The 13,278-nt window shown below is 41.2% G+C and overlaps 1 protein-coding gene across 1 annotated transcript in view; it reads right to left on the bottom strand.

The window, feature by feature from the left end:
- vgll4b (vestigial-like family member 4b) overlaps positions 1-13,278 on the bottom strand; it is a 325,618-nt gene that overhangs the window by 102,343 nt on the left and 209,997 nt on the right. The gene's annotated exons all lie outside the window — the stretch shown is intronic.

The raw sequence follows: 13,278 nt of genomic DNA, 5'->3' as shown, positions 1-13,278 counted from the left end.
CCTAGAGTGTGTTGCTGGAATGTTTGTGGTCTCAAAAGTCAGTAAAAACAATGTGATGTAAATTATTTTCTAGCTTGAGGAAAAAGTTAAATGATGGTCATTATGATGCGATGAGGAGGATGTTAATAATGGTGGTGACAGTGATGATGATGATGACGATGATGATGATGATGAACTGTGACTCTTGCTGCTTGACTGTCCCATTTACGACACTCCTGACAGGAGCGCAAGTGGGGAAAAAAAACATAATAAAAACAAAAAAACGAAAAATCACTAAATAAATCTCCCAGAGCAGCATGACCCAGCATGGTGTGTCCTGGCCCCGTGTGACATGTCCTGTTCTGATTCGTTGTGCTTCACCTTTCAGTGTTGATGTCCATTTTTCATCGGTTTGTTTATGAGACGTTTCAGTGTGGTTGTTAAAAGAAGCTCGTGATGCAGTCATCCTTGCAACATCGCTGGCTCAGGTCCGATCGAGGACTTTCGTTGCATATCATTCCCATCAAAAGTCGACAGCGGTTCTGTGAGGCTCTACAGAGGCACAGTGGAGCTTTGAGCCAAACGCTGTTTAGAAGGTGTATGTTAACCATGTCCGCTGCTGTAGTACAGGAAGTTAGCATCTAATTTACGAATCTAATTAACTAATTGTTGGGTTATTTTACAGCTAAATTAGTGATATTCCTAATGTATAATACGTTGTATACATTTTACTTACTTAACTTATTTTAAACCCAAACACGAGGTTTGACTCAAATCAAACTAATTGGTTTTGATTGCAACGTTGACCCCATGTTTTAGCGTTGCCCCAGGTTACCCAGTGTTTGGTGTCACCAAGGGTCAAAATTGGGATGAGAACGTTAATAATAACACTGAATATCAAAGTTTCATGGCGATTGTTGTGGTTCGACCTAAGACTGATATACTTTGCCATCTCTAAAGACACAAAAAGCAGATTAGAAAATATATATCTATCATTTTATGCAGCACCATGTCTTTTTCCTTCTTCTTCCCTGTCCTCTTAATCATTTAACAACCAGAATCGGTAACCACTCGGCATCTCCACTGGAGCAGTCAGCCATCGACAAGCTCTTACTACCATGTTGCTACACATCTCACTACAGTGGCCGTGTTCGCTGCACACCACACTATACTTGTGGTGTGCCACGTTTGCAAGCTGTCGCAGGTTAAATTCATGGTTGTGACAGATTACTTCCCATGGTTTTAAAAGTGCTGATGCCCGCAGCGTGCTGAAGCGGGTTTCCCCACTGGATTGATCCCATTCGGTTTTAATGGGGAGAGGTTGATGGTGCACATCACAGCGCAACTTAATCTTCTTTCACATTTAATTTAAAATGGGTCTGTGCCTGCCAGCATCAGTGTGAGTTTAGACTCGGAGGTTAAGTGTGTTGACGAGCCCTAAACTGTTTCCTATGAGAGACCCAACACGACGTTCCTCTTCCATGAGTACACCGTTTAGTTCGTGAAGATGCGATTTTTTTTAAAGATGCGGCTTGTATTATTACAGAAAGGTCACAGAAGACGCTTCATCTTAATGTCTGTATCCACTGGAGGGCAGTGTTTCATTAGAGATAAGTGGAGACACTGATCATCCTTGTAAAGTCTCTTGGTGGAAGTTAGTGGTGCAAAGGAAGCAGACGAGGAGATGGAAGAAGAAATCCTGAGCCGGGATGTTGTTCAAGCCAAGAATTGTCCAGATTCGCTCATGCTCTACCCTTCAGTGTTTGTCTGAGGTTATGAGGATACTTGACAAGCTGAAATGAAACATCTTAGTGGGAAATGTGCCTTGAATTTGAACTTAATTGTAGACTTTTATTAAAATGTCACGAAGGTTGTTGAGCTGGATGTTATAATGCAGACTCAGGTAATAACTGGTCGTACCAGCAACACCTTTCAAATCACAAGTAGAACAGCTTTAAACAAGAACATTTGTTTTCCAACTCATCTCTTGATGAATCGTGGTCAAATTGCAGTAATTATGATGCGGGATACTTATTTTGATTAGTGCCAACAGCGCACAACAAGATGCGGATTCTTCACTGGTTGAACACACGCTGAGCAGAAACAAATCCAGGCTCACAGCTTTGTTAACGAGGCAGAGGAAGTGCATTTCTCCATCTTCCCCAGCCAATGAGCTGGTTCGTGGTAATCTGGCTCAGCATTACTTCGAAAGCCCAAGGAGCGTACATCCTCTTCACCACACGTGAGGTAATATTAGTACATACGCCGTGTAGTATTCCTCCACTGTGCCGGCTCTGGTTGCTGCTGAATCTGAGTTTAAGCTGACGTTCATCTTCATGGATTTGGAAGGTTCAACTCCAGCAGTTGCGTTATGTAACACGTTGGTTATCCCTGAAGGCCTTTTTCTCTTGTAATGTTAGTAAATGAAATGTAATATTTAAAAAGAACACCAACAATAAAGCGTCTCTGTCTTGCTTGTCCAAGTAAGTAAGACATCAGATCTGTCCACTGCTAATCTCACATCCTGCTGCAGCTCACTGCATCATGTTTTGGGGGGGCCGTCATGCTGCATATTAAAGGACCTCTTGTGGTTGCAGTGATTCACGTTCTCAAAACACCTTTTATGGTCTGTTTTATGCTGCCATTGAGTGCCTGCTGACTCCTCACTCACAACCCACTAGACAGCAGTTTCATTTTGGGTTTGACAAGGTTGCATCAAGTTTATTATACGACGGCATCAAGGCGAGTGCTTGCATTCATCGCCGCTTGTTTTTGCGTTTGAATGAAGATATTATTGATTATTGATATCTAAATGGGAGTTTAGCCGGCTGTGTGCTGTATTCATTCACAATCACACCTGGTGGAGATCTGCTCTCTACTGACTGCACCTTTCTAGTCAAGCATTTGATTTGTGGTGCTTACAGCTCTAAAAAAAACAACCTTCAGCAACATCTTTCTAGAATAACTTCCCCTGTTTCTCTCACAGACCTTTGATTGTAAATACTTTCTACACTAACGGGATTATTTGGGCAGATTTCTGTTGTGAGGAGGCCGACATCTGAAACGCAGGCAAAACCAAACTATATCTACCAGGCTTGATACCTAGACATACGTGAACAAAAGATTTTAGTAATTTATTGATTATTTCATAGGACATTTCTTACTAAAAGACTCTGTTTGTGTTAGCTGTCATTTTTATTCCAATTCACAGGAAGTGTGTGCGTCTACACATGTTATTAAATGAGATACTGTCTCTGCTGATGTCTTAGCAGTGGAGCATTACACATGCATTAGCATTATGCCTGTGTTAGCATTAGCATTAGCCCGGTAGTGTGTAATGGCATCAGCATGCGCGGCTGTGCCTGCTGGGACGCCACAGCCTGTGAATATAGAGTGGGCTCCCACAGCTCGGAAAATTAGCGCCTGAGTGCATTCAAGTCCATGTGCGAGGGCCGATTCCAAGAAGAATAGGCCTTTATTGGGCCCCAAGTTGAATCCCGCTGTTTCCTTTGGCCCGATAGAAAGCTGCAGTAACTGACAGTCCTTTACAATCAGCCAACACTGGTGGAGGTTTGGGGCTCTCATTCTTCTTTTTTTCCTCCACTCTTTTTCCCCCAAAAGGGTTGATTTTGAAATTACTCGTTCTCTGCCCAGTGTGTGTGTGTGTGTGTGTGTGTGGGTTGTTATATTTGTGTGCATTCGTCCGTATATATGGGTTTGTGTGTGTGTGCGTGCATACAAACCCATATACACACACAGAGAGAGACACATGCACATGTTTGAATGCCAGTCTTGGCAATTGTCTTAATGGGATAAGGGGAGACGATGGTTCCTGTTGGGGGGGGGGGGGGGCTGTGGGAATGACATGGGAAAACACACACACGTTGCAGCTATGCTGCAGTCGATTCAACATGTGCTGTGACTTCTTATCTCACTAATACACCTCAGTTAATACTCTGCATACTAGCAAGAAGATAGGACTCACTTTCCCAGACAGGACTGAAATCTTTTTTTTTTTTTGCAAAATAAAACATGGCCATAATCACCAAAAATAAATGACTCAGTGTTTGAGTGCATTCACAGTTTAGAACTTTTAGATATTTGTGTTAATGTTGGTTATTTCATGCAGTAATGAAGCGCGGGTCATTTAAGGAGACTGAAAGCAGTGACATTGGGAGATCTTTGAAGGGGGATTGACGGGGTGCTGCAATGACGAGTTCTGACCAGCAGGTGGCATCTGTGGCATAATAAAGGCCTTCACACTGAGCAGCCTGCTATTAGCTCCTGAGACAAATCAGTATGTACTTTAACATCTTGTTGAAAGGCCAGAGCAGAGAATAAACTATTCAGTGAAATTAGTTTTAATTATTTTAAACATTTTTAGAATATATTATTTAATATATTTCCTCTGTTGTCTTTAAAGCTTCCTGCTGATAAAAAAAATAAAAAAAAATCTTGTCACTTCAGATAAGGACAACTATCATTAAAACCTCTCCTATTTGAATTCATGTCATCCTCCCCCAATATTAATGTTCAGTGGTGATGCAGTTACCTTAGAGGTTCAATATTGACCTTGGAAATAGCAAATGTTAGACCATTCTGCTCAATTAATTAATGATTAATTGATTATCAAATTCACGAAGAGCTTATTAGCTATAATAAATAGTTGTGATATCATCATTTGAAATGAAAAACCTCTGAGGCTTGAATGACACATGCAAAAATAGAAAAAGAAAACTCCATTCAGAGATACAGCAGCAGGAATGAATGGTCTGGGAACACACAGTAATGCACCAAACACTCACACACACAAGCATGCTGCCTCGCATGCCTTCACACCCAGAAACACAATCACACTCAATCCTCTGGTGACAGTGGATGGACAGGTGTGTGATTACCGTCCCGCCCCTAAACCTCACAGGTATAACGGCCCCGTTCCGCCGCTCATTGTGTCGATACTGAGACGTCAGCCAGCGATAAGTGGAATGACAAACGTAGAGGAAGACGTGGGCCGGTCATATATCATTTCATCCTGAGGTAAGGATGAGGAGGGGGGGGGGGAGGTGGACGAATGACAGTGAAACAGAGAGAGAGAGATTGTTTGTATGATATCTACAGTTTGTCTCCATCATGCATGGTCCACTGCACTCCAGGATGTACTCATAGCTCACACGTCAGAAGGCTGTCTGGCAGGTGAACATGGAGACAAGATAGAACTAAAAATAGCCCGAATGTATAATTGCACATCAGCTTTAATATTATCAGTCTCCCATGAGGAGTCTGCGAGGTGAAGAGCTTATGAAGGAAATGATTACCTCGGTGCTCGTCATGCCAGTGACTGCGTGAGTGAAGATGACAGTAATCAAAACGGACACTTTTACCTGCGTTTGGCATTTCTGTGAGAGAAATGCACTCAAGACTTTGTTTGGAAGAAAGCAGTGAAGTATTCACTTTTTTTTGTTGATGGCCTTTGAGAGCCTGCCTGCAGACAGGCCATCCCATCATGACAGCCACAGATGCCAGATTCAGTTCTTTGGCAGTCAATTTGATTTATTGATTGCTGTCAGGAAAGGTAATTTCAACAAATATGACAAAAAAATGCTTCTAAAATAAATGACCTGCATTTGCAATCTCAACCACTATGACAACCTCATGGTGGTGCTAGAGGAAACAACCAGGGACCATCAAATTAATAAAGGAACATCCTCTGGGGACGATGAATACTTTACACACACACATATATATATATATATATATATATATATATATATATATATACACTCAACAAAAATATAAACGCAACACTTTTGTTTTTGCTCCCATTTTTCATGAGATGGACTTAAAGATCTAAAATTCATTCCAGATACACAATATTACCATTTCTCTCAAACATTGTTCACAAATCAGTCTAAATGTGTGATAGTGAGCACTTCTGCTTTGCTGAGATAATCCATCCCACCTCACAGGTGTGCCACATCAAGATGCTGATCTGACATCATGATTAGTGCACAGTTGTGCCTTAGACTGTCCACAATAAAAGGCCACCCTGAAATGTGCATTTTTTTTTGCTTTATTGGGGGTCTGGGGACTCAGAACCAGTCAGTATCTGGTGTGACCACCATTTGCCTCATGCAGTGCAACACATCTTCTTCGCATAGAGTTTATCAGATTGTCAATTGTGGCCTGTGGAATGTTGGTCCACTCCTCTTCAATGGCTGTGCGAAGTTGCTGGATATTAATGGGATCTGGTACACGCTGTCGTATACGCCGGTCAAGCACATCCCAAACATGCTCAATGGGTGACATGTCCGGTGAGTATGCTGGCCATGCAAGAACTGGGACATTTTCAGCTTCCAAGAATTGTGTACAGATCCTTGCAACATGGGGCCGTGCATTATCTTGCTGAAACATGAGGTGATGTTCATGGATGTATGGCACAACAATGGGCCTCAGGATCTCATCACGGTATCTCTGTGCATTCAAAATGCCATCAATAAAATGCACCTGTGTTCTTCGTCCATAACAGATGCCTGCCCATACCATAACCCCACCACCACCATGGGCCACTCGATCCACAACATTGACATCAGCAAAGCGCTCACCCACACGACGCCACACACGCTGTCTGCCATCTGCCCTGAACAATGTAAACCGAGATTCATCCGTGAAGAGAACACCTCTCCAACGTGCCAGACGCCATCGAATGTGAGCATTTGCCCACTCAAGTCTGTTACGGTGACGAGCTGGAGTCAGGTCAAGACCCCGATGAGGACGACGAGCATGCAGTTGAGCTTCCCTGAGACGGTTTCTGACAGTTTGTGCAGAAATTGTTTGGTTATGCAAACCAATTGTTTCGGCAGCTGTCTGAGTGGCTGGTCTCAGATGATCTTGGAGGTGAACCTGCTGGATGTGGAGGTCCTGGGCTGGTGTGGTTACACGTGGTCTGCGGTTGTGAGGCCGGTTGGATGTATTGCCATATTCTCTGAAACGCCTTTGGAGACGGCTTATGGTGGAGAAATGAACATTCAATGCACGAGCAACAGATCTGGTTGACATTCCTGCTGTCAGCATGCCAATTGCACGCTCCCTCAATGCTTGTGGCATCTGTGGCATTTTGCTGTGAGACAAAACTGCACATTTCAGAGTGGCCTTTTATTGTGGGCAGTATAAGGTACACCTGTGCACTAATCATGATGTCAGATCAGCATCTTGATGTGGCACACCTGTGAGGTGGGATGGATTATCTCAGCAAAGCAGAAGTGCTCACTATCACACATTTAGACAGATTTGTGAACAATGTTTGAGAGAAATGGTAATATTGTGTATCTGGAATGAATTTTAGATCTTTAAGTCCATCTCATGAAAAATGGGAGCAAAAACAAAAGTGTTGCGTTTATATTTTTGTTGAGTGTATATATATATATATATATATATATATATATATATATATATATATATTACTAGAAATGTGAAGTATATTAAATATATGAACTGTTTTTATATTGCTATTTATTAACTTAAACCCAATAAGGTACATATTACATTTTATTTCTTCTGTAGTAAAAATGGATTAGATAGATTTTGATGCTTTGCATGCTGGTACACGAGCACTAGGCTCTTATAGTATTAATATTCAGCATACCGATATCAGCCTGCTCAGCACGGGGGTGTTGCTGGCAGGTCTCGCTCACTACTGGGTGGCCTGGTTGGTAGCTACTCAACACTCCCCTCTTGCCAAGCAGAGGAAGCTATTGGACTCAGTAAGGTGAGGTCAGTGTGTGCGCGTGTGTGTGTGTGTGTGTGTGTGTGTGTGTGTGTGTGTGTGTGTGTGTGTGTGCATACATTAACGCCCATGTGTACGTTTGTGACTCAACCCCACATACCATTATCTGATACAGTCACACGATTGTTGCGTATGTAAATATGAGCCTTTTTTTGTTTGTTGCCGACACCAGACTAATTGTCACTTGGGGATAAAAAGAAACACTGAATTCAAGTGGACTGAATGGACGCAGCGGATTGGCTGCAGTTGGTGTGTTGAACGTTTGGGATCTGTTGCACTGGGCTCTTTGTCTTGCATTTCCCCTAGCTTCTTGTTCCCTTGCAGTGTCTTTTTGTCGGTGGTTAAAATTGTGTGTCGACGCGGTCTCAGGCTTTCTCCGTGAAGTGACCCGTGTTTAAATGTTCTAGGGGCTTTTTTGTTGAATTGCTCGAGCAAATCGCTGTTGATATGAAGACGTGGGCTGGTGTCTCTATTCTAGCTGCAGGTTTATACACTTAACATTAAAAACGTTGCTTTGCAAGGTATTAAATAGCAGATCTGGCTGAAGTTGTGACTTTGTCTTATGGTTTCTTCCTTTGAATCTTCTTGTAGAATGAAACTCAGTAAAATTTCAACGAAGAAGACTATCTACTGTCACATTCTGGCTCTGAGTCCGGAGCAAGAAAGGTCATTTTTAGTGGCCTTTACTAGTTTATCTGTCTTTGTTTTTAGGTTATCTAGAGTTTTGGTTTTTCTCGCTTTTGAATTTTCAGTTTGTTGTGTTTTTGACTTGTTTTTGAGTGAGTGAGTGAGTGAGTGAGTGAGTGAGTGAGTGAGTGAGTGATTTTGCACCTCTGCTTCTATCCATGGCTAAGACACTGTGGGGGAAACACGCTTTTACTGTTTTAAAGCTAACAGCTAACTGAACACAGGATTGCTTCTGCTCAGCCTCTCTTTGCAGCCGGAGACACTTTGCCTTTTTATTGGGTATTGACCTCATGTTTACACGCATATTGTCGAAAAAAATAGACTTGAAATCCAAACGAATGCTTCAAGTCTTGTATCTGATACGTGTGCTTTCACACAGCCGGTGCAAATGAGAGCAGATCTGTTGAGCGAGACGTGTGAGTGAAAAACACGTCATAGTATAGCATGTTGAAAAAAGTAATAAAAAAGTAATGAAAAAAGTTGTAGGATGTCGAAAAATAAAAAAAAACTTCACTCTTAATAAGACGCCCCACTTCAATGTCATTATTGGACTTTAAAAGTCCCCACAATGGAATTTAACTCATAACCTTGTGTTCCCCAAACTGTGTTTTATCACCCTGAGCTATTTGACCTGCCATATTATAATTTGTCCAAAAGAGTTATAAAAAAGTTTTGCATTGTATAGTACGTTAAGAAAGTCATAAAAAACCTTCAGTCTTAATGAGACCCTCTGCTTGGTTCTTCATACATTTATTTTGTTATTGGACTTTAAAAGTCTCTCCCCCACACAGGAATTGAACTCATAACCTTGTGTTCCCCACACAGTGTTTTATCACCCTGAGCTATTTGACCTGCCATATTGCAGTATGTCCAAAAGAGTTATAAAAAAGTTTTGCATTGTATAGTATGTTGAAAAAGTCATAAAAAACCTTCAGTCTTAATGAGACCCTCTGCTTGGTTCTTCGTACATTTATTTTGTTATTGGACTTTAAAAGTCTCTCTCCCACTAGAATTGAACCCACAACCTTGCACTCCCCAAATTGTGTTCTATCAACCTGAGCTATTTGACCTGACACATGTGCCTCTCATAAATAACTCATAGCATTAAAACTGTCATTCTATAGAATGTCAAATAGGTCATAGTTTAGCATGTTGGAAAATTGTCATGAAAGTATTAGGTTACCTTTGTCTTGCTGTTTGATTTTTCTTTTCCTTGACTCTGATGTCATTTATTTGCAACATTGATGCTTTTGTCGAGTTTCAAAGTGCAGCTGAGTGACTTTCGTTGCAGATAACGTGTTGTTGTTGACGTGCGTGGACATGTAGAATGAGCATGAAGAACGTGACCTCAGTTCTAACAGCAGCAATTTATTTAAATCACAAGTATACTATTTCTAAGAAGCACATACAATGTTCTATGATTACCAACACCACATAGTTCCAGGTTTTGTTTCAGGTATAGTTCAAGGTGAAGTTCCAGGTGTAGTTTCAGGTGTAGATTCAGGTGTTGTTTCAGGTGTTGTTTCAGGTGTAGTTCCAGGTGTAGTTCCAGGTGTAGTTTCAGGTGTAGATTCAGGTGTTGTTTCAGGTGTAGTTCCAGGTGTAGTTCCAGGTGTAGTTCCAGGTGTAGTCCCAGGTGTTGTTTCAGGTGTAGTTTCAGGTGCAGTTTCAGGTGTAGTTCCAGGTGTAGTTTCAGGTGTAGTTTCAGGTGTAGTTCCAGGTGTTGTTTCAGGTGTAGTTTCAGGTGTAGTTCCAGGTGTAGTTCCAGGTGTTGTTTCAGGTGTTGTTTCAGGTGTAGATTCAGGTGTTGTTTCAGGTGTTGTTTCAGGTGTAGTTCCAGGTGTAGTTTCAGGTGCAGTTCCAGGTGTTGTTTCAGGTGTTGTTTCAGGTGTAGTTTCAGGTGCAGTTTCAGGTGTAGTTTCAGGTGTAGTTTCAGGTGTAGTTCCAGGTGTAGTTTCAGGTGCAGTTTCAGGTGTAGTTTCAGGTGCAGTTTCAGGTGTAGTTTCAGGTGTAGTTTCAGGTGCAGTTTCAGGTGCAGTTTCAGGTGTAGTTTCAGGTGCAGTTTCAGGTGCAGTTTCAGGTGTAGTTTCAGCTGTCGGTCACAATCGTATCTCTGATCCATGGAGGCTTTGCCGTACTTCAGTTGTTGCAATGAAGATCCCATCTTCTTTGAGTTGCTGAGCACCCAAGGTGGACCAATGGTTAAGGACACTGACTGCCAACGTTGACATGTGGGTTCGAACCCCACCAATTTGAAAAATTTCAAGCTGTGCTTTCACAAGCGTCGTTCGTTGCGATTTCGTGTCGATTTCAACTTTGAATTTCCACCAAATTTCCGAATTTCCACCATCAACCAATGAGGAAGGAATGAAAACAGGTAAGTCCATGTAAGCCTAAGGGGTCAAGCTAGCTAGCTTGACAGGCAAATATTTTTTTAAACAAAATTATATGAACAAAATAGCATTACAGGTAACTGCACATTGATTTGCATCTGAAATTATCTGATTTTTTTTTTACATGTAACGTTGATGTTAATTAATGGATACATTGATGGTAGAGATTTGTAAAAGGTGATCGATCCCACACCAGGAACTGGACTCAAGCCACCTGGATGTAAACCAGGAGTCCTGACCACTAGGCCATCTGGGAAAACAAAACATACAAACAAATGTCATAGTATATTATGGCGAAATAAGTCATTAAAAAATAATGATATAGTATATTGAAAAAAGTTTTTAAAAAGTCATGAAAAACCTCATATTATAGCATTTTTAAAAAGTCATAGTATATAGTATGTCGAAAAAAAAGTCATGAAAAAATCCTACTAAAGTACGTCAAAAATAGTCATAAAAAGTCGTAGTACAGTATGTCGAAAACGTCATCTATTCCTTGTACAATTCTTTCAGTCCACCTTTTAATCTGTTTTTATTTTCTCTATCACATCCTTACTGGACAGCAAAGTGGCCGTGACTCCAACAGCCAATAGATCGTCAAATTCCGTTGAAGTATTTTGCATGTTTTAGTAGGCCAGAAGGATGATGGTTGATGGTTGACAACCATTACACATGCAGCACTTTTTTAAAGAACAATAAGAATGATCTGCTACATCTTACCGATCACCCAAAAGAGCAAAGGAGCATGAGAATAGGAACATTATAGCATCTGAAGCAACCCTATACCTCCAAGACATTATCAGAGTTGTATCCTCATGGAGAAGACCCCCTCTGATAATGTCCTACAGGGCAACATAAATTAAGGACTTGACTCTGCCTGAAAAGCACAGTGAGTGTTTGCCAGCCGCTTTGGGTGGCCATACTTTTCATGCAAGGCACTTCCTTTAACTTCTAATGACGAGTGACCCCGGCGTGAAGCGATTCTTAGAGACTAGGTCAGGCTTTTGGAGTCAGGGGAGTTCCTACTGCACCGAGTCTATCACGCCTGGAAACCGGGCAATCAACTGGTGTATGAGCCGAACCCTACAAACCCTATACACTCTTTCTTCAGCCCATAAGGAATAATTGTTCCTCCAGCAGCATGGGTTATGGAGACTTTATGACGGGCGGATCATTCATCATTAGCCAGCGACAACAACAATCCGATGATTTTAAATGAGGAAATGGTCATATTGTAGCTCATGTGCAGAGTGACTTCTAGAGGGGACAAAGAGGCGTGAGTTGGTATGCTCGGAGCAAAATCCCAGGAGCAACCGCTTTGACAAAGGCAACCAGACTGTCGGCATCGATTCATAAATCAAACGGGGCCACTGCCTCCCCGAAGATCGAGACTCGACTTCCCACAAACCTTCAACCAATTCAACTAAATTCATCTGGAATGTTGACTTTCTGTCAGATTTCACAAAGATTTTCTTGCCAATTTACACCTCCGACACACTCTTCAAACACCCAAGAGTTGGCAAATTTGGATTCCTAACATGTGAAGTGCATGAGGCAATCTGAAGTAACTTGAATCCTAATTGAATTGAATTGAATGAGTCTTGAAACTCTACAGTATATCAGTTCAATGGTCTTGTCGCTGCACAAGGTGGCGACCATGAAGATTTTAGGTACCATGCACGCACATCGAATGTTCTCAAACATGAATAATTGTAAAATATATACATCTGTAAAATAAACTCTCAGAAAGTATTAGACTTGCATTCGTCTCACGAAGACTCACGTCAACATGTAGATAACAAGTAAATCGCCACAAGTCGCTGAAAAAAAAGAAAGCTTTACTTCCTGTTCAGCTCTTCCTTACCTCTGCAGTAACACAGTGCCATCTAGTGGTTTCAGTGTGAACATCATTTTTTTATTCTATAGGCTTGGCTCTACATGTGACTTTCGCTAGGGAAAGAAATTCAGATGTAAACTTGATGATGATGCGTGGACGCTAGTGTGATGTTAGTTTAGAGCACAACGGTGAAATGTAGTTTACGCTAACTTTGCGAACTTTCCATCTCCGTTGTAGAAATTCTGAATTAGCTGTGTTAGCTGAGTACATAGTGCTTTTGGTTGCTAACTTGGAACCGGCCAGCAAACCAACATGGCTGCCTATTCATCTGCACACAGCAGCTGGTTTACATGTGGCTGCAGGTCTGTCCTGATCCAGTGTGTTAATGTCAGAATTTACATAGTTATGAGAATAAGATCAGGATAAAACATTAATCGTTTATGCAAAATTGTTTGTTTGGTGTTGTATCTTGCTGAATCTACCATTTTAAAAGAATAATAACAATCTAAATAATAATAATAATCTAAATAATAACAAAATAATAATAATAATATTACTACTACTACTAATAATAATAATCAAAATAATAACAAAATAAT

Source organism: Eutrigla gurnardus (assembly GCF_963514095.1).
Source record: "Eutrigla gurnardus genome assembly, chromosome: 2".
Classification (NCBI taxonomy): Eukaryota; Metazoa; Chordata; class Actinopteri; order Perciformes; family Triglidae; genus Eutrigla; species Eutrigla gurnardus.
This window is presented reverse-complemented; position numbering and strand designations above follow the sequence as displayed.